Source organism: Equus asinus, chromosome 6 (assembly GCF_041296235.1).
Source record: "Equus asinus isolate D_3611 breed Donkey chromosome 6, EquAss-T2T_v2, whole genome shotgun sequence".
Lineage (NCBI taxonomy): Eukaryota > Metazoa > Chordata > Mammalia > Perissodactyla > Equidae > Equus > Equus asinus.
Window position 1 is genome coordinate 77,469,663 of NC_091795.1, and position 20,499 is coordinate 77,490,161.

Below are 20,499 nucleotides of genomic sequence, written 5' to 3' on the forward strand. Positions count from 1 at the left end.
GAGTCAGGTCCTACAGACCCTGTGACACATAATCCTTTCTCTCCTTTATAGCCCCAGAACTTCCCTGGTCGGGTCAAGGTGAGATTTGACCTTTTTTAAGTAAGAGTGGCCTCTGCCTTCTAACAAGTCAGAGAGGCCCAATTCTGCAGGCCCAGACGGTGCAAGGAATCTGAAGGTTCAAGGTTCTCAAGAGCGTCAAATCAGACATCCCAACCTCAAGTCTGAAGGCTCTTTTTTTTTTCCAGCTTTATTGAGATGTAACTGACATATAACATTGTGTACGTTTAAGGTGTACAGCATGATGATTTGATATGCATATATACTGTGAAATGGTGATCACAATAAGGTTAGTTGACACATCTGTCACCTCACATAGTTCCCTTTTTGGGGGGGTGGGTGAGGAAGATTGTCCCTGAGCTAACATCTGTGCCAATCTTCCTCTATTTTGTATCTGGGATGCTGCCATGGCATGGTTTGATGAGCAGTGTGTATGTCCATGCCCAGGATCTGAACCCACGAACCCCAGGCTTCTGAAGCAGAGCATGCAAACCTAACCACTATACCACCGGGCCGGCTCTCCCTCTTTATTTGTGTGTGGTGAGAACTTTTAAAATCTACTCTCTTAGTAACTTCCAAGTATACAATACAGTTTTGTTAACTAAAGTCACCATGCTGTACATTAGATCCCCAGAACTCATTCAACTTATAAGTGGAAGTTTGTACCCTTTGACCACCTTCACCCGTCTTCCCCACCTCCCTCCCCTTGCCACATACAAGTGAGGTCATACATCATTTGTCTTTTCCTGTCTGACTTATTTCACTTAGCATAATGCCTTCATGCTCCATCCATGTTGTCTCAAATGACAGGATTTTCTTCTTTTTTATGTCTGAATAATATTCCATTGCATATCTATAAACTTCATTTTCTTTATCCATTCATCCATTGATAGACACTTAGGTTGTTTCCATGTCTTGGCTATTCTAAATAATGCTGCAATAAACATGGGAGTACAGATATCTCTTTCAGAAAACGAATTCATTTCCTTTGGATATATACCCAGAAGTGGGACTGCTGGTAATTCTATCTAATCTTTTGAAGAATCTCCATACTGTCTTCCATAGCAGCTGTACCGTTTACATTCCCACCAACAGTGCACAAGGGTGCCCTTTTCTCCACAACATTGCCAGCACTTGTTATCTCCTGTCTTTCAGGGTTCTACTTTCTTGCCCATCAAGGCCCTGATTTTGGCATTGGAGATTTGCCTAGGCTGAGAATTCAGCCTTCTCTGAAGTTCTGCCATTCTCACAGCTAAGCCCTGTGTCTGGTCTCCAGCTCTCGTTGCAGACAATGAGAAGCTCTTTAAATGCTGCTACAGAAGTCTCTGACACTTACGCATTGCTTGCTTAGCAATAGTCACCCAATTCCACAATTCTTATAAATACGAATTCCCCCCTTACCACTCAAACACCAGAGACTTTGCACCAACTAATGCATCCTCTTTCATCTACATCCTTTCTCGGTTCACCAGAAGCAATCTGCCACAGCAAATCAGAAACAATCAATGTTCCACTATAACTGGTGATGGGATGGATCCTCATTGCCATCCTGACATCAAATGAAGTAAATGTTAGCTTTTTAAAAGAATACGTGTATGATCGTACATGCCTAGAATATCTTGGAAGGCTGTACAAGAAACCACTGCAGAAGTTGCCTCTGGGAAGAAATGCTGGATACCAGCAAACTGCCACATCAATGTATTCCCTTTTGTACTGTCTAATTTAGCCAGATGTATGCATTACTGTTTTAATTTGGGGGAGGAAAAAATTAAAAGCCCCTTTGACATGCCTATGAGGTTAAGAGATGGTGTTAACCTTCTCTGTGGCCCAGAAGGGTAATTTTCTCACAAGTTTCTGAATCCTTCTTGACTCCTACAACAGAATATCACAGCTGATGAATTGCTCAACCTCATGAGCCATTGATTTAATAGTCACATTTAATAGGGCACTCTCTGCAATGCTCAGGGAGACACTCTGACAAGCAGGAAATCCCAAGTCCTTATTTTTATTGCACTTTCATTATTATTGGGGTACTCTCTATGCCCACGTAATTGCTTCCTCTTCAAAACGTGATAGTAATAAGGTAAAACATGTACTCAATAACAGACCTCAGAAAAGAGGCAAAGAAGCCTCTGCCAATAAAATTGGAACAACTCTCTTCAGTGGTAATGAGTGGAGGAACATACAATCCATTGCTGGCAGAGGCCACAGATATGTAACTGGAGGCCCAGAGCTACCCATTTCTCATAGCCCAGTTTCCCTGTTTGCAAAAATCCCTGTAACTGAGACTTAGCACACTCTTAGTTACCCAGTGATAATTAAAGGTATTTGAAATGGAATTTAAAAGGTATTTGAAATCAAAGGTTTGGATTTCCTGAGAAGGCAGCTGTGTCTTCAGTTTTTCAGGAGTCTTGGTGCTAGAATGAGTCACTTAGAAGATGTGACAAATTTATGTTAAGACAAACCAGTGGTGGAATCTAATTCTGATTATTCTTTTTGTCCCTCTCAACACCTCCCAAACACACACACACTTCATACTGACTTGTCCAGCTTGCTTCTTCTGGCTCCCTGGCCCTTTGTCTCTGGCAGAGTTCAGACAACCCAAAGAACTGGCAGGAGTCTACAGGGTGGGCTGAGAAAGAGATCAAGGCGTTTGTTCTCCTGGCTCCCTCCCTGTGGGGCTGCTGGGTGGCAGTGTCTTTCTCTTCCACCTAAGGCCACACTCCTCTCCTATAGCTCAGCTTTCTCTGAGTTCTGGGACCCACACCCTCCACTTTTCCTTCTGGCGAGGCCCACTGTGTGGCAGCCTAACTTGCTAGATGGAGTCCCAGGGTGCTTCATCATCCTCTGTTAATTACCTTAATCCTGATTCAACCTTTGCATAATCTCCTTAATTCTCTTCAATCATCCTTTCTGAATTACCATTTGTTTCTTGCCAAAACCCTGACTGATACATTGATGGACCAAAATTTCACTTAGGCTAAAAAGATAAAATGCCAGAAAGTAAATTTAGAACCCTGGTAATGAGCTACTCATCTGATGTAGATATAAACCTTTCTCCTACTGCTATTTAATGTAGACCTTCTGTGTCAGTAAGGAAATGCTGTCAGCTATAAGTAACAGCAAACTGAACTTACAGTGGCTTAAACCACAAGGATATTTATTTTCACCTAACTCAAAGAGTATAGAGGTAGGCAGTCTCAGAATTGGTTCTATAACTCAGGGATGACAGCAAGGACCCAAGTTCTTTCTATCCTTCTGCTCTGCCTTCCTTAGCATGTTGGTTTTAAATTTTCATGCTTGTTGCCTCATAGCCCAAGATGGTTGCCACATCTCCAAGCATCACAATTATATCTAAAGACAGGAAACAGTAAAGAGAGGAAAAGGTGTTCTCCTTGTGAGCCTTTCTGTTTTTATCCAGAAAGAAAAATACATCCCAGAAACTTCCCCAGCAAATGTCTTCTAGTTTCCCACTGGCCAGAACTTAATCATGTAGCCACTTTTATCTGTAAGGAATATGGGAAAGCAAGCATCTGACTTTTTAGACTCGGTAGGCGGAGGTGGAAAAATAAAGGAAGGTTGGGAATAGAAACTGAGTAACCAACCAACAGTGTCTGTTAACACCCTATGCTGCAAGCAAACCCTCACCAACCCACTTGTCTCTGTGTAGTTATTTGTGCTGTCTTCCAATAAGAAATGTCTGTAACGTCTTCTCTACTGTTTCTCTAAATAGTAACGAACTTTAAGGGCCAATTCCAATTCTTTCATCATCTACTTATGACCCCCACTGAATCACCCCAGATGTCCACACAATCTGGGATAGCCATCCAGAAAACTGTATTAACTATATTTTCTTATTTTCTGTATTTCCGATGCTCTGGCATCAAGGGCCTCATTCCTAGATATAGCAAACAATTTGCCCGGGAGCACGCCTTTCATACACAGACCAACCAATCCAGAGGTCACCCTTCCCCACCCCCCAACACACACACCTCTTTTATCTGGCTCTTACACTCCAAGCCAATTTTTCCTGCCCTAATCACCCCGAGGCCAAGTACCAGCAATGCGGGACACTCCCTATATCCCAGAGCCTGCTGAAATTATTCAGACTAACCGCTCTGCCTCTCCTGTTCCTTCCTATGGAAACCAATACAAAGGCTCTTGCCACCTACACATTTATTGACAGCTAATTTTCCACAAGGGAGCCAAGAACACACAACAGAGAAAGGAAAGTCTCTTTAATAAATGGTGTTGGGAAAACCGGACAGCCACTTGCAAAAGAATGAAAGTACAACATTATCTTACACTGTACACAAAAATTAACTCAAAGGTTAAAGACTTGAATGTAAGACCTGGAACCATGAAACTTCTAGAAGAAAACATAGGCAGTATGCTCTTTGACATCAGTCTTAGCAGTATATTTTCAAGTACCATGTCTGACCAGGCAAGGGAAACAATAGAAAAAATAAACAAATGGGACTACATCAAACTAAAAAGCTTCTGCACAGCAAAGGAAACCATCAACAAAATGAAAAGACAACCCAACAACTGGGAGAAGTATTTGCAAACCATATATCTGATAAGAGGTTAATATCCAAATATACAAAGAACTCATACACCTCAACAGCAAAAAAACTAACAACCCAATTAAAAAATGGGCAAAAGATCTGAACAGACATTTCTCCAAAGAATATATACCGATGGACAACAGGCACATGAAAAGATGTTCAACATCACCAACCATCGGGGAAATGCTACAAATCTACAATATCAAAACTACAATGAGTTATCACCTTACACCCATTAGAACGGTTATAATTAACAAGACAGGAAACCGTAAGCATTGGAGAGGATGTGGAGAGAAGGGCACCCTCATACACTGCTGGTGGGAGTGCAAACTGGTGCAGCCACTGTGGAAAATAGTATGGAGATTCCTCAAAAAATTAAGAATAGATCTACTATATGATCCAGCTATCCCACTGCTGGTTATTTATCCAAAGAACTTGGAAACACAAATGCATAAAGATACATGCAACCCTATGTTCATCACAGCATTAGACACAATAGCCAAGACTTGGAAGCAACCTAGGTGCCCATCAAGGGAAATAAGGATAAAGAAGATGTGGTATATATACACAATGGAATACTACTCAGCCATAAGAAATGATGAAATCCAGCCATTTGTGACAACATGGATGGACCTTGAGGGTATTATGCTGAGTGAAATGAGTCAGACGGAGAAAGTCAAATACCATAAGATCTCACTCATAAGTAGAAGATGAAAACAACGACAAACAAACAAATAGAGACAGAGATTGGATGGGTGCTTACCAGAGGGGAAGGAAGGGAGGGAGGAGGACAAAAGGGGTGATCAGTCACATGTGTGTGGTGATGGATAGTAATTAGTCTCTGGGTGGTGAACATGATGTAATCTACACAGAATTCGAAATACAACAATGTACACCTGAAGTTTGTATAATGTTATAAACCAATGTTACTGCAATTAAAAAAAAAATCCATCCTAAATAAATAAATAAATAAAAAATAAAGGCTCTTGCCCTCGTTTTATTCCCACTACTTCTGCCTCCTTACTGAACCTGGTGCTTCCTCACATGGCCTCCCATGGTGTGCAGTGGCCCCTCCTCTTTGGAACTGTGAGTAACAAAGTATCTCTTCAATGACTGTCTTCTGATCTGTGGGCCTCACCTTACCTGGAAAATAATAAAGCCTACATTTTGAAACAAAACCCTTCTTCATAATCTACCTCCCTTGGTAGTTTTCTACCTATTTGCCCTCTCTACCCAGGGACCAGCTTTGTGGGGTTATTGGTCCTGGACTACAATTGGTCAGGTCTTACTGCCCTTCGTATCTCCTAGTCTTCCCACTAGAGCTGCCACAAGACCAATAAATCTTTGCCTGCTAATATTGGCCACCTCTAGAAGACAACTTATGTCAAAGACCACATGCTTTCAGAGTTGAGGAGAAAGGAATAGGTGCATTACAGGAAAAGAACCCCATCTGGTACAAACTAAATTATTTAACCTTACTATAACCCCAGAAATGATATATTGTTCTCATTTTATAGAGAGGTGCAGTGTATTAGTTTCCTATTGCTGCTGTAACAAATTGTCACAAACTTAGTGGATTAAAACAACGCAAATTCATTCTCTTACATGTCTACGTCAGAAGTCTAAAGTCAGTTTCACTGTCATGGTGTTGGCTGTACTGGTCCCTTCTGGAGGCTCTGAGGGGAGCATCCATTCCCCTGCCTTTCTCAGTCTCTAGTGGCAGACTGTGTTGCTTAGTGTGTGGTCCCTTCCTCCATCTTCATACACATCACTCCAATCACTGCTTCCAGCATCTCCTCACCTTCTTTTATAGTAATATCTCCCTCTACTTCCCTCTTATAAGGACATTTGTGATTACATTTAAGCCTCACCCAAATAATCCAGGATAATCTTCCCATCTCAAAATTCTTAATTTAATTATAATTGCAATGTCCCTTTTACCATATAAGGTAATATTCATAGGTTACAGCAATTAGGACTGGGTATTTTTGAGGGCCATTATCCAGCCTACCACACTGGATTTCACTGGGCTAAAATCATGGTGTCAGCATTTCCACATCCTACAAAGGCTGCATTCTTCTGGAAGTTCTAGGGGAGAATCCATTTCCTTGCCTCTTTCAGTTTCTAAAGACCACTTGAATTCTTTGTCTTATGGCTCCTTCCTCCGTCTTCAAAGCCAGCAGTGCATCATCTTCAAATCCCTCACTGACTCCAACCCCTGCTTCCATCATCACATCACCTTCCTTGATTCTGACCCTCCTGCCTCCCTCCTTCTTTCCCTTATAGGGACCCTTGTGATTATGTTCGGCTCAGGGAATCTCATCTGCAAAGTCTCTTTGCCATAAAGCTCAACGTATTCACAGGTTCAGGGGATTAGGACATGAACACCTTTGATGGGGCCATTATTTCTGTCTACCACACTCAGGTGGAAAGCAGCTCACTGGTCTCCAGGGAAAGGGGTAGAGAGGAGTAGAATGGAAGGCCTACAAAGAGGAGGAGAAAACATTTTTGGGGGTGATGGTTTCATAGGTATATGCATATATCGAAACTTATTAAATTGCACACTTTAAATAAACATGTGCCGTATGCTGTATATCAATTATACCTCAAAAAAGCTGTCAAAAAATTAAATGAGAAAAAAACCATGAGGCTCAGAGACTTCTGCCAAGTTTATAGAACTAAGCAGTGGTATAGCCAAGATGCACACCCGGGTCAGTTCATCTGATGCCAAAACCTGTGCCTGTGATAGAGTGTCATTTCCTGTGTCCTCTCTTCTGTATATTTGGGTTGCTAATACTTGCCCCTTGGGGATGTGAGTACATGACTAGATGCTCACTAAATGGTCGTTTCCTTCCCTTTCTTCTCTTAGGCTTACTGACTAGCCAGAGTGTCTGAGTATCTTGGGGCATATTCTGTTTTACAAAATCTTAAAAATCATCACTTTCTTCATAAGTGAGAGAGAAAGGTATCTGAGAAAAATGCCAAATGGAGCCAATGGAGTGGCAAAGAGGCCTCTTCTCTTTGCCATCTCAGGGATTCTCAGCCATAAATGTCCCAAACTCCAAAATGCTAACCAACACACAGGATCGGACTTACCAATAATAAGTGTGTTATTCAAGTCTCTCAGAAATCTAAGCTGGTTCTTTGTGTTGTCTGGTGATGAGAGGCAATTCCTGTGAACAAATAAAAGGAGGTAACCCTGTGGAAGTTGCCCCATCATATCACATCAAACAATGATACGAATAATGATTGTTGTACCCAAGGTCACAGAGCCCTTTTGACTCATGAACCATGCTTCACAGTGGTGAAATAAAACAGAATGGTACTCCCAGTTGGTCAAGAAACCCAAATCTGTTTCCAAGGTTTCCTCAAAAGAAGAAAATGCACCTATGTTTCCATCATTTATGTGTTCGTGTGTTTAGAAGACAGTATCTTCTATTCCTAGACGAATTGAAAATGTTTTGAAGAAAGGGTCCACATTTCCATTTTCCCCTGGAATTCTTCACAGGATACTGTTTACCATGGCCATCCCATCCTTGATGGGGCTGTCCTAGGCTTCTGATGCAGGTTGTAGAGTTCATCTTAGATTCATTTCCTATTTCTTGATCTCTATTCACCCCTCCCACCCAAGGCCATGCATGTAGATGATCACATTCAGCTTATGTTGGTCACATCAACCAACTCAGGGAAATAGCAGAAATAAATAAAAAGTTTGATGAGAAACAAAAGAGGGGAGAGAATAGCAAATGCCACAATCCTCAGTTTGTGGATAAAGCACTGTCCAGTTCATAGACTTGCAGGCAAGCTACCAATATAAAGTGAATTTAAGATTCGTAGTTGTGGTTTCATAAATGGTAAATATAGTAGAGAGTGCCAGACATGATCGAGTTCCACTACTACTTATCAACTTCATGATTTCAGGCAAATTAGTTTAACTTCTCTAAGCCTGTTTCTTTGTAAAATGAGAGTAATAAATAATGTCTGCCTTGTGGAGTTGTTGTGAGGTGCTGGTACACGCAGTAGATGCTTAGCAGATATAATTTGCTTTCTCTTCCCTCGCTCCTCTCCTGTCCACCTTTATCTAATTTGGTTTGTGAATTTGCTCCAGCTAAATGCCTCTGGGGAGATGAAAATATGGACGTCAATCAACTTAGAAAGAAAGTGCTAGTACACTGTGACTCATGGTGAACCATCAGTCCTCAAAAGCACTAAGAGTAGGCAGTTTTGGCCTGTAGCCATGTTTTGGCACTGAATCATGTCCTGTTTGCATTGTTCTCTAATTGTTTCAAGCCATTTCCCCTCTCTGGGATTCAATTTCCTAGCTAGTTAAAGCATGAGCTTGGATAAGATCCTCTTTAAGCCCCTCTAGTTCTTCTAAGTTCCCTCTTCTACCCTGATACCTCTACATGCATAATAAAAACTCAGGAAAGCATAATGGAGATGGAGAGTCAAGCAAAGTCCTTATACTTGGAGGAAGTTTTCTCCAGTGTGAGGTTGAGATGTGGATCGGGGCCTCTGGCTGCCACCCAGAACACTCACTGTGCTGGACCATCCTATTGCAAAGTCATCACCCACCACCCTCAACTCAATTTCCACCCCCCAGAGAGCATCTGATGACAAACAAGGAGCCTCTGAGCTCAGGTGGTTCAAGACCAGCATTCAGAACAGTCCTGTTAGAGCCAATCCATTCACAGATATTTATTCGCAGCTCCTGCTGGTTCCCATAAAGTAACTGAAATGGTCCTGCTTTGTGCTTCCTCTCAGGAACTGAGGTTCTAAACTTTGGCTACATATTAGAATTACCTGGGGGGCTTTTAAAACACCAGAGGTCATAATCGTATTGATTTGGGGTGGGGCCTGAACACTGATATTTTTTAAAAGCTCCCCAGGTAATTCTAAGCGCATTCAAGATTGAGAATCATTGATCTAGGTCAGAGACTGGAGTGTAATTACTGGGGCCTGTACCTGATTTTCTGAACACACCTGTAACAACATAATGATAGGGCCAAAGCAGGACAGTTGAAAGAGTGAATGACTTTATATCTGAACCCCCAGTACTTAGCATGGTGCCGCCCACATAGTAGGTACTCAATAAATGTTTGTTGGACAAATAAATGGTGAATGATCAAGTACATACAAGATAGTATGGTGGAAAGAGTATTGGAGTAAAGGCCAGAAAACCATGTTCCTAACGGTGATTCTGTGATATAATACAAAATATATATTTGGTCTTCATCCCTGTTCTTGGTACAAAGCTTCTAATACCCTTGGAATTTCCTCTAAAGGTGTCTTCTGTTATGTCAATGAGAGGAATTTTGGAAAGTCTTGGTTGCCTGTTTGCCAGGGGAACCAATCCTGTGATTAGAGGTTGGAACCATCTGAGGAGGGGCTGGGGGCTGGAGATTGAGCTCAATCACCAATGGCCAATGATTTAATCAATCATGCCTCTGTAATAAAGCCTTCATAAAAGCCCACAAGGACAGGGTTCTGAGAGCTTCCAGAATTGTAAACACGTGGAGATGTGGGGAGAGTGGGGCACCCAGAGGGCATGGCAGCTCCTCGCCCCTTCCCACATACCGTGCCCTATGCATCTCTTTCATCTGCTGTTCCTGAGTTACATCCTTTTATAATAAACCAGTAATCTACTAAGCAAAACGTTTCTGAGTTCTGTGAACCTGCTCCCGCAAATTAATCAAACCCAAGGAAGGGGTTGTGGGAACCTCTGATTTATAGCCAGCTAGTGAGAACTTATGATTGGCATCTGAAATGGGGCAGTCTAGTGAGACTGAGCCCTTCACTGTGGGATCCGATGCTATCTCCAGGTAGATAGTGTCAGAATTGAGTAAATTACTTGGTGGTGTTGAAAAAACACCTTGGACCAGCCCTGACCCACCCACTATGTAAATATGGGCAATTATTTTCTCTGAGCCTCAGTTTACTCTCTTATGATAACAGTGCCTGCTTCATTCCACTCACAACATTATTGAGAAGAGAATATACGTAAAAGTGCTTTGTATATTTGTACATTATATAATTTTAAGAAATTTTTAGAAATAAAAGATAGCAATCATCCTAGCCAAATGGTTTTTCTATCAACTCTGAAAACATGTGGATTAATGCAGAAACTGCTGTATGGAGGCTGGAGGGCCCTCAGTGGGGGTAAGCAGATCCCCCACTGCAGCAACAGATTCCCCACAGCAGCAGCAGATCCTCCCCCACAGCCGCAGATCCCCCCACTGCAGCAACAGATTCCCCACTGCAGCAGCAGATCCTCCCCCACAGCTGCAGATCCCCCCACTGCAGCAACAGATTCCCCACTGCAGCAGCAGATCCTCCCCCACAACCGCAGATCCCCCCACTGCAGCAACAGGTTCCCCACTGCAGCAGCAGATCCTCCCCCACAGCCGCAGATCCCCCACTGCAGCAACAGGTTCCCCACTGCAGCAGCAGATCCTCCCCCACAGCCGCAGATCCCCCCACTGCAGCAACAGGTTCCCCACTGCAGCAGCAGATCCTCCCCCACAGCCGCAGATCCCCCCACTGCAGCAACAGGTTCCCCACTGCAACAGCAGATCCTCCCCTACAGCCGCAGATCCCCCCACTGCAGCAACAGGTTCCCCACTGCAGCAGCAGATCCCCTACTGCGGCAATGTTGCTTCTCTTCCCTCTAGTTTGAAGCCAGCATGGTTACTCTTTTCTGGGATCTTGAAGCCATCCATGCTGGCTGACCAGGATCCCAGCCTTGCCAGCAAGGCTTGAACAGTAGGACCTGCCTGGGCCCTCCCTGGTTGCTCTCGCTCCCATCTCCCTGGTTTTTAGCACGGTGCTGACCCAAAGGGGATGCTCAACGAATGAATGTGCCTGGGTTTCTGTCTCTGAGCGCAGCTTTAATATATGCACGGCCTCTTTCGTTTTGTCAACTCTCTGAACCACCCATCTGATGTCTTTGGACTTGGTTTCTTGAAAGGGCTGTGAATCTGCTGGCTCCTCACTTTGGATGTCCTGCTGCCACTCCACCACCCACAGCCAGGCCAGGCCTTGGCCCTTCATGTAGGGGTATTTAGAATTCAGACAACACATGGTGTTTGCCCAGGATCTTGCTGTTTTTATTTATGTTTTAAAATAACTTGTTTCTCTTATTATTACAAAATAACACATGTTCATTTGAAAAACCAGGCAAGCAAAAATTAAGAAACTACAAATCTTTCATAAATCCTTCAGTCTTACAGAATCACTGTCTAATGTTCCTAGTTTTGCACACGCGTGCACACACATGTGCGCCCACACACACATGCACGTACGGGTCATCCTGCACTTATTGATTTGTAACCTGCTTTGTTCACTTAACAAGGTCTCGCTGCCTTAAATGGTCATCTTGCAGTATTATTTATCCCTACCCCTAAGTGTCCCTTCTGTTGTCCTTAGTTGCTTACAATTATTTACAAAATCAGCAACATTAAGTCAGAATAACCTGAATCAATCGATAATGTGGAGGGCTATTCTAGCTGACTGATGCAGTGGTAACTCGTACTTTGACCAGTGGTGTCTGCTCACAGAGAAGACTTACATTGTATACAATGTTTGTTTCATCAAGAGCTCCAGGGCTCAGGCTATAATAGAAACAAAGAGTTTACTGAGCAGTCATAACCTGAAAACTGCTACAGTTTCTATGAAACTGGAAAATTCCAACTCCACAGCCAATGTCAACAGCACAGGCAAGAAAGGAATGTAGGAATTCAGAGGAAGGGAAGAATTTGATTAACAGAGACTATGGGTAGCTGGCAAAAACTCTATGAAAATGACCAGCAGGCGCTGGCTTCTATCACTGGAGTCCAGAAATTAAATTACAGGCACTGGCCCTGCCGAAGTGGGTAGGGTAGCAGCCGTGTAACACATGTTTCTGTAAAGAATGAATCAGGCTAGGTTTCAGGGTCTGGCAGCAATGTAACTAGCTAACGGCATCCCAGGAAGCCCCCCCCAACCCCCCAACTGCCTTGGGGTCTGGTCCCTGGATCTTACAGTGCTCCTCTGCCTTGTGCCCACGTGTATACACCTCAGGTCACCTCGTGACTCCTACAAACGCTATCCCTCAGAATGCGGAGTGTGATGGCTGGCAGACGGGAGAGCATGAGGGCTTGCAGGGAGAGTGATAGGGTTCAGAGTGAGAGAGAAATGAGAAGGTATCGCATCACACATCAAACAAGAAGAGGTTGAATTCAGATACCTTCTGGGTTCATTCTTCTTACCAAGATTATTGCAGAAGCCTCCAAACTGAGCTCCTGTTCCTGGCACCCTTCTGCATGATCCAGTTGCCAAAATGCCACCCAGAGTAATTTTCATAATCTAACTATATACTTCCTTGTTTAAAATATGTTCTTCTAATATTTATGAAAAGCAGGTAATACCTGCACTTGTTTAAAAATCCAACAGAAGCCAAAGGCCCAGAATGGAAAACATGAGTCACTTGCTGCTACCCCCCACCAGTTCCCTTTCAGCCTTGCCCTTGTTCTGGCCACCAGAGGCAGCTAATCTCAGCATTTATTTTGTTGTTGGGAGTTCTCCTGGCAATTAGCTTCACATTTCTAAATTTTATGCTTAAATTGTTACTTCCTGGCTCCTCAATTTTAAACTTTATAACTGTCTCCCTTTTATGTAGATAAGGATTTTTTAAAAATTCGTCAACAGTTTTATCGAGGTATAATGGACATACAATAAATTGCACATATTCAAAGTGTACAATTTGATAAACTTTGACATAGGTCCACCCATGAAACCATCATCACAATCAAAATCACTAATATATCCATCACCTGTAAAATTTCCTTGTGACACTTGGTCATGCCTCCATCCCACTTCTCCCCACCACCCCAACACCCACCTCCAACTCCAACACCCCCAGGCAAACACAGATCTACTCTTTGTCACTACTGATTTGTTTGCATTTTCCAGAGTTTTATAAAATGGAATCACGTGGTATGTACTCTTTTTTGCTTGGCTTATTTCACTCCACATAGTGATTTCGAGATTCATGTATATTGTTGCATACATCAATATTTCTTTCTTCCTTCTTGAGTAGCACCCCACTGTGTGGACATACTACCACTTGTTTATCCAGTCACCTGTTAATGGACATTTGGGTTGTTTCCAGTTTTGGGCTATTACAAATAAAGCTGCTATGAACATTCCTGCACAAGTCTTTATATGGACATCTTTCATTTCTAATGAGTAAATATCTAGGAGTGGAATAGCTGAATTAAATGGTAGGTGCATGTTCAGATTTTTCAAGAAACTGCCAAACTGTTTTCCAGTGTGGTTCTGCCATTTTGTACTCCTCCTAGCAATGTGAGAGTTCTAGTTCTTCCAAATCTTTGCCAACATTTGGTATGGTCAGTCTTTTTAATTTTAGCCATTCTATTGTAGTAGTTGAATATCTTTTCCTGTGCTTTTTTGCCATTCTTATATCTTCTTTGGTGAAGTATCTATTCAAATATTTTAAAAATTTTAAAAATCAAGGGCTTTTTAATTACTGTTGAGTTTATGGAGTTCATACATTCTAGGTACAAGCCTTTTATCAGCTATACGGTTTGCAAAGATTTTCTATGAGGCTTGTCTTTTCATTTTCTTAACAGTATTTTTAGAAAGCGGAAGTTTTAAAATATGATGAAGTTCAATTTATCAATTTGTGCTTTTAGTGGTGTATGTAAGAAATATTTGCCTAATCTAAGTCCACAGAGTTTTTCTCCTGTTTGCTACTCTAAGTTTCATAGTTTTAGCTTTTACATTTATACCAGTGATTCATTTTGAATTAATTTTGGCATATGGTGTGAGATATGAATCAAAGTTATTACTTTTTTGCATATGGATATTCAGTTGTTCCAGCCCTATTTTTTTAACAGACTACCTTCTCTATACTGAACTGCCTTGGTACCTTTGCTGAAAATCTATTGTTCCTACATGCGTGGATCTATTTCTGGACTCTGTATTCTGTTCTATTGATCTATTCATCCATCTTTAATGACAAACTGATTTGATTACTGTAGCTTTATTAAGAGTCATAATATCAGGTAATATTAGTCCTCTAACTCTGTCCTCCTTTTTTTTCAAAGTTGTTTTGGCTCTTCTAGGTCCTTTGCATTTCCATTAAAGTCATCTTGTCAATTTCTACAGAAAATTCTGCTGTGATTTTGATTGGAATTACATTGAATCTGTACCTCAGTTTGGGAAGAATTAACAGCTTAAAAATATTAAGTCTTCTGACCTTTGAGGATTTTACATTTTTACCTCCCTGCTCCCTTCTGCTGAACCTCCCATCCCTATTTTTAGTAATATCAATAATCAGTCACTATCTATGTAATTACAAAATTACACAGAACCAAGTAGTATACTAAAATAACATTTTCATTTTTTGAACAGCTCTATGGTTTTCTTAGAGTTTATGATTGCCTTATTTTTCAGTTCTATAATTTTCCATAAACAAATCTCTACTTCTCTTTTTATGCTTCATTGCATTATCTAACTTAGTAGTCACTCTACTGGGTCTCCTTTGGTTTTGACGCTCTCCTCTGAGAGTCCTCCATTTCCCTGGCTTCAGAACGGACCCATCATATAGACTTCTTCCTGCATTTTCTCTTGGCTACTCTTCTGAGGTGGCTCCCCTGTTTCCTGGATCTTGGGTTATACTTTTCTCGATGTACTCTTGAATTTGGTGGAGCACATCTTTTAGTAACTTCCTAGTAAAGGATGTGTGGGAAGTTAGCTTTCTGAACTTTTGCATTTTTGAATATAACTTTATTCTGCCCTCATACTTGATTTATAGATTGTCTAGTTATAAAATTACAGGATGAAAATAATTTTCTCACCAAATTTTGTAAAATTTAACAATTATATTCTAGTTTATCCAGTTGCTATTGAAACATCCAGTGCCATTCTGTGGGTCTTTCAAAATTCATTTTTCTTCAAACTCAGTGGGACTTTTTAAACTGGGCTTTCATGTTATTCAGTTCTGGGAAATTTTATTGAATTATTTGGTTAATCATTTCCTTCCCTTTAATTTATTTGTTCTCTCTTTGCCAGTAGGGTTGCCAGATAAGATACTGAATGTCCAGTTAAATTTGAATTGCAGAAAATCAACAAATAACTTTTTAGTATAAAGATATTCTGTGCAGTATTTTTTAGTGTAAATATGTTCTGTGCAATATTTGGGACATAGTCTAAATATCATTCATTGCTTATCTGAAATTCAAAATTAACTAGGCATCCTACATTTTTATTTAGGTTAAATTTGGCCAATTTATTTACTGAAATTCTTATTATCAGAATCTCATCAGATTCTTATTTTCAGACCTTCTGGGCTGAAGCTCAATTTTTTCCCCCTCACATTTCATTGTCTTCTTAACAATTTGTTCAACTTGTGGAAGATTTCCTTAACTTTATTTTCCAACTTTTATTAAATTTTTTATGCCTCTTCTGAATTTCAAGAACTGTTTCTTGTTCTGTGATCTCATTTAACTGCATCCTGTTCTTGTTTTATAGATAAAGTATTTTTTCATATCTCCTTTTAGAGTTTCACCCCATTCCATGAATTATCTCTTTTTCTTCCGAGTTTCTTTTTTTCTGTATGTTTAGCTGGTCTTTCTTTATGTTGGGGCTTTCCCCAAATGTCAAGTGATTCTTGACTGTCTGTAGATATTTAAGAGTAAGGCAATAAAAAGCTATTGGAAACTCTGAGAGATGGTAGGGGTTAATGAGTGGTGGGATTGCCTTTTATTGATGGAGCAAGGAACCAGCCATTTCACCAGTGCGGTGGGATCCCAAAGATCAGTTTGTGAAGGTTTCTGAGGCTGCTTTTTTGTGTCTGAAAAAGGATTCTTGGAGCTACAGCCTGGAGGGTAGACATCTGGCAGCTGACAGATGTCTCATCTCCTGTGATTACCAGATGTGTTTTGTATTCCAGTCATATCAATGAACTCTTCTCTACACAACATCACCCACTTTCAGGTTTTTATTTCTGGAATGCCCGCCATCCATATTCTTTACTTTACAAAATCCCACTCATTTTCCAAGACCCAGATATGTAACACTCTCTTAGCTCCCTCTTCTGTAAACTTAAATGCTCTCCACCTATCTCATCCCCAACTAGGTTTATTAGTCAGTTTCTGCTTCATGTTCCCATTACCTCTTGTTTATATCTTCACCAAAGCATGGCCACAGTCTGGCTGGCTGTTACAGTTCTCAACTGTGTCTTTGCCACACCTCCCCTGCTACTCCTCCTCCGACCCTCCAGGACCAAATAATCCTCCCAAGGAGGGAACCATTTCATTTCACAGTCTTTGTATCCCTCCAAGCCCAATGAGCCCACTGCACAGAGTTCTGTGTCTAGAGAGACTCAGAAGACATGAGTAGAATGAACTGAATCGGCTGCTCACTTGTCCAGGTGGTCTCCTGCCAAGTACACACTTGATGGGGCCTGGCCAACAACGAGGTGGGAATGATGGAGAAACAGTAACAGAAATCAGTCAGGGAGAGCAATGTGCACAGCAGGGCCGAGGGTCAAAAGGATGGAATGGAGTGATGGGCAGTGAAAAAATGGTCAGAAGATGGCAAGGAGGGGATTAAGATGCCAAGAGATGAAGAATAAAAAGTCAAAAGTGTCGTTCCTCCAGGAGGCTTGCCCCATTCTGCGTGCTCTGAGATAGACGAGCCTCTGCCTGCTGCACTCACAGCCTCCTGTGGGATCTCTGGTAGAGCGCTAAGCCTCCTGTATTTCACCTTTTGTTTTCTTGTCAAGGAAACTATGTGTTCCCTAAGGGCAGGCCTGGAGTCTTTAGTTTTTTTATGCTTAGAACCTAACACGGTGCCTATTCCATAACTGTTAGCGTGGATGGACAAAGGGGAAAGGTCAGGGCTGCTCTGCTGGGAGGAGGTGGGGCTGAGCCGCAGAGCTGCCCGGACTGCTGTCACCATGTCCCAGCTGTGGGGCCTGGCAGGTGTCCTCACCTCCTGGCTGATGGGGTTTTCCCCTGTCCGAAGGGGAAGCATCATTATGTTAAAACGATTTGTGTTTAGTCGGTTTGTGTCCTACATTCCAAATATATATTATGAAGTCTATGTAGCAACATGAAAAATTTGTCTCATACAATATTAAATGGGACGATGTAGGTACCAAATTGTATGATTACAACTATGTAAAAAGAGAGAGGAACTGAGGAAAGATACATAGCAGGAAATATTGCAAAACAGCGACCAATTGCTGTACTGTGTTAGAATTGTTTTTCTCTTCTTTATTTTCTAATACTTTTGTCATATAGTTATATCAATAGGTAGCATTTTTCTAAGAACTTATCATATGCCAAGAACTGTGGATTATTTAATTTAAATCTTACAAAGCCTTACCAGGTTGGTGCTATTGTTCTTCTCATTGCACAGATGAGGAAACTGAGAATCAGAGAGGTTAAGTGACTTTCTCCAAATCGCACAGCCGGTAGATGGTGGATCTAGACTCACTTGATATTACTTTGATAATTTTAAGGCCAGATTCTATGTGTATTATCCTCATCTAATCACTTAAGGTTAAGCTTTATTGGGGCAGAATCTCACCAAATACATCCCACCAACCTCCAACTCTCCTTAGATGAGGTAACCAGTGGAAGAGAAATTCAAGGGATTGAGAAAAAAACAGTTTAAAAGAGCCTGGGCCTGCATGGCTTGCAGGGGCCCCCTTGCCTGTGGCCTGCAATGTAGGAAGATGATTTCTTTTCTTATCTTTTTTTTTTTTTTTGATGCTTTGGAGACATCAGAATTAATATACTATTTTTGATTTGGGGGTATAAAAGAGAAGCTGCAGAGCAAACTTTTTTCCTTGCTGACAAAGTCTACGTGGAACTTTTGAGGCCACTATCCTTGAGGTTTTCAAAACACCTAACCCTGGATAGCACTTCCTGGTTTCATTTCAACTCCGTCAAATCACCTCCTGCCTTCCAGAGTCACTCCTCGGAACAAGACAAAGAGACTGAAACTGAGAGTGAAATGACCTCCAGGGAGTCCTGGAAACAGAAACTTCACATTAAGAACAAGTTCTCTATGGACTGACTTTGAACACGTGAGCACAATATTGCTCCACAAAGCTACTGGTACATAGAAAGTGCACCACGCACCCCAGCACAGAGATTCAGGAAGGAGCATGTGTATTTGGGGGCTGCCAAAATTTGCGTTACTTCAATTTGACTCAGAGAAGTGGAAAGTTCTGATCTGTGCCAGAACACGTTCATGGGGACAGGAAGACAGAATTGGAGCCGCGAGTTCTTACGTGATACAATTACTTCACATATACTGTCTGGTACTTAGCTCTTGAGACCTAAGAGACGGTTTCAGATTGAAAGGAGTACACAGAAAAAGGCAGGTTGGAACTCTTGCAGGTTTCAGGTGTAAAAAACAAAAGCTTCAAGCGTTGCTTCTGAAAATCAAATCAGAGAGGAGGATAAGAGAAAGCAAGCAATGGAATTTCTCCATCATTGCCTGCCATTTCCATTGATAAGGAAATAACCAAATCGTTCTTCTAAAAATCCTATCAGAGAGAATCTGAACATGAGACAAGGCACCGAATATAAACAAAAGCTATTCTACAAGTGATGGAGAGATGGAGGACTCAGATAGCATGTGCAGGAGTGCTCACTTCAGAAGACAGACAGCTCTGGGTCTAGATAAAGAAGACAGAGTAGTTATTGCCCGGGCTCGGCCATCGAGATAAAGGCTGGTGGGGACACGGGGAAATTGCAAGCAAAATATAGCAGCTCATTGAGGGGCTGTGCCGGAAAGCAGACAGGAGCTCAGTAAAGCAATAACCTTGTGACTCACATATCAGGACCTGAGGTGACAATAGCCTCTAAGGTTAGGTGTGAGGGGCAAGAGAAAAACTGGCACCAGCAGAACATGGATTGGCCTAAGGGCAGGAAACGAAGGGGAGCAATAAAACCAAACATTTCAAGGTAGGAAGAGATTGTGGGTGATGAACTACCGGAAAGAGATTTGGGAGAGGAACATTTTATTACTTTTGGAAGCTGACAGCCAATGTATCATATCCAAGTTTCCTGATCGTGGAGGAACAACAAAGGCAAAGCAATAATAGAGGACAAAGCAATCAAATAAAAAAAAGATTTATTTTATTTAGTTACTAAGATTGGCAAAGGCAGATGCGGTACAATGCAAATAAATGGTGGAGAGCGCTATGACTGGCGTGAAGGGAAAGTGTGAGAACCAAATTGGAAATCCAGTTACACAAAGCAGAATGGAGAAACACAGGATTGGAATGGATAGTTTGGGTAAGCAACAAGAAAATTTTCTGAGACATTGGAAAATTGGAAGCCTTCAGGGGTCTTGGTCCTTTTCCAGAAAAGAACCCTATCATCCTTTCTTACTATGTCTGTGAACACCTGTGGGGGCCCCCAAATCCAGGGATGACCCAGAGGACCCAATGAGAGCCCTGCCAAATGCCACAGAGGACCACAACTTCTGAGATCCCGAAGCTGTGCAGTTCCCTTGTGGGGACATCGAGGATCTGCTCCATCGACCTCAGTAGTGTGGAATTAAAATTTTTCCTTTTTAATCCCTGGAAATTGAACATGTGCCATTTCACGCAGACTTGACCTCTACATACATCTGACTTGGTGTTTTCCAGATTCTGACCCTCACCTCCTCTTCATCTATGTCTTTTCTGGACCCGTGGCTGGATGAGAAACAGGGCTTTCTTACACAGGCCCTGGACCCCATGCTTCTAATCTTGCCTTCTAGACTCTGCTCTCAGCCGACCTATTGGTGTCCTATCCCAGGAACATCAATTCAGCATCTCCATCACCAACGAATATTTATTGGGTGGCCA